Here is a 2394-nt window from a genome sequence, read left to right as displayed (position 1 = left end):
ACTAACATTTACAATCAGCTGGAGTAGACTCAGTTTTCACACAAAACTCAAACGAGAACTTGCAAATCACTAATGTTTCAGGGTTTATTAGGGGCAAAAGAAAGTTTGAATCTATGAATTGATACTAGAATATGGTTTATTAATAACTTCATCATCGATCTATGCAAAGACCTGGAAGATTTAAAGTAATATTCAACTGGAATAAATGAAAATTGTGTGATTCTAGTTAGCTTGCTCAATTCTGATAAGAGATGTTCACGTAGTTCACAGTTTCAACCAAAAGATAGCGTTACTGTCGCTCAATAGGGGTTTGATGGGAGGGTGTGTTGCTTGAAGGGTGGTGAATTCAAAACTAGCTTTATTCTGTCTATGAATAAATATATAAATTATAAGCGTAAATTATAGAAAGAAGAATAAGAAAAAGAAGAAAAGAAAAAAAAAAGAAGAAGAAGAAGAAGAAGAAGAAGAAGAAGAAGAAGAAGAAGAAGAAGAAGAAGAAGAAGAAGAAGAAGAAGATGAAGAAGAAGAAGAAGAAGAAGATGAAGAAGAGAAGAAGAAGAAGAAGAAGAAGAAGAAGATTTCATCAGCTAATGCCAAGTTTATTACATTTTCTGTACCTGACAGGTTTTTTGAGGATATAGATAAGTCTATACGCACCTTTGAATGAAGTTTTATTAAGGTGCGTACAGATTTACGCGCCGCGAACATGAGCAATTCACTTTTAATCAGCTGATGCCAAGCTTTTTTTATCTCTTAACGTTTCTGTAAAAATACAGATATAATCAGCTGATTAAAAGTGAATTGCTCATGTTTGCGGCGCATATATCTGTGCGCACCTTCAGAGCTGGTATTCTGGAAATTTGAAGAATGAAAAAAGTCAAAATTGTCTTCTTCTTCTTCTTCTTCTTACAAACAAGGATTAGGCTTTAACAACCTGTTCCGACTCACATCTAGCCAATTATTCAAATAAACATAAAAAATCCTATTATTGCCAACGCTTGCGTGGTCTGCCAACATCTCTTTTGCCTACTGGCTGATAATTGTCAATTGTTAAATTGTTAATTTCAAAATTGATAAAAGTCTCAAAATTTGAGGGGTTTTAGGTGTGAAGCCGTCCTCTGGCATGTCAGAAAATTTCAGATTCGAATTTAGTTCAACAATATAATGATAATATAAAACCGATGAGAAGAAATCTTTCGGGACTGTTTCCTGAAATATTACCGTTTGACTGGGCTATATCCATCTTTCAATTTTCCACTATCAACATACCCTTTATTTCCATGAATAATAATAATACCGAGTGACCTGGCTAGATGAGGTCTGGTGTCTCAGGAGTTATCAGATAGCAACTGATCAATTTCAGGGCCTCTGACATGACCTAACAACTGCTTTTTAGGCAACCGGGAGCGACGACTTAACGTGTCCATCCGAAACACGGGAGTGGCCGAGATTTCTATTAATCAAGATTTGACAATCGAATAAAGGGAATAAATGAATAAAGATTATATTAAAAATTAGTGCTCAAGTATTTAAATCATGAGAACTACAATATACAATCACTAAATAATTTTAAAAAGGGTATGGTACTTAGATTTATATTTTTATACATAAACTACAGTATTCTTGATCCAATATAGAGCAAATCAGAAACTAACACGAATTTATGAAATCTTTATTCCACAGATAAATAAATTAAGCACACAAATATTGAAAATAATATAGGCATCAAGTTTGACTTTGAGGTTACCTATAATTGAAACCATAATAATGACCTAAATCCATGCATGTTCACGAATTATAATTATTGTATTATTCAGTTTATGACTCGACCTATAAGGTCGAGCACTAGTAAAAAATTGAGATTAGACTCATCATGTGTTCCACTCCACGGAAATCTTTAGTAAAAGGCGAAAGATTTATTCGATTTTGAAGTGGAACCAGAGCTGACTATCGTTTACAATCACCAGGGCTAGACTCAGGTTTCACACAAAACTCAAACGAGAACTTGCAAATCACATATCTTTGAGGGTTCATTATAGACAAAATAAAGTTTGAATCAATAAATTGATAGTTGAATATGGTTTATTAATAACTTCATCACCGATTTATGCTATGACCTAAAAGATTTGAAGTAATATTCAACTGGAATAAATGAAAATTGTGTGATTCTAGTTAACTTGCTCAATTCTGATAAGCGATGTTCAGGTAGTTCACAGTTTCAACCAAAAGATAGCGTTACTGTCGCTCAATAGGGGTTTGGATTAGAGGGTGTGCTGCTTGAAGGGAAGGCTGTTGCTTGAATGGGCTTGGATTCAAAACTGGCTTCATTCTTTCATTGATTAAAGACAAAATACGAAAGACAAAAATTATAAACAATATTCCAGCCTTGTGTTG

The 2394-nt window shown here is 33.7% G+C and overlaps 1 non-coding gene across 1 annotated transcript; it reads right to left on the bottom strand.

The window, feature by feature from the left end:
- Nucleotides 1-1823: 1823 nt before the first annotated feature.
- Nucleotides 1824-1946, bottom strand: LOC120356019. The gene has a single exon (XR_005573892.1). It is a non-coding gene; the product is annotated as a U5 spliceosomal RNA (small nuclear RNA).
- Between the last annotated feature and the right edge of the window lie 448 nt (nucleotides 1947-2394).

Source organism: Nilaparvata lugens, unplaced genomic scaffold, assembly GCF_014356525.2.
Source record: "Nilaparvata lugens isolate BPH unplaced genomic scaffold, ASM1435652v1 scaffold5541, whole genome shotgun sequence".
Classification (NCBI taxonomy): domain Eukaryota; kingdom Metazoa; phylum Arthropoda; class Insecta; order Hemiptera; family Delphacidae; genus Nilaparvata; species Nilaparvata lugens.
The sequence above is the reverse complement of the archived record's forward strand: the minus strand, read 5'-3'. Positions and strand labels throughout refer to the sequence as shown.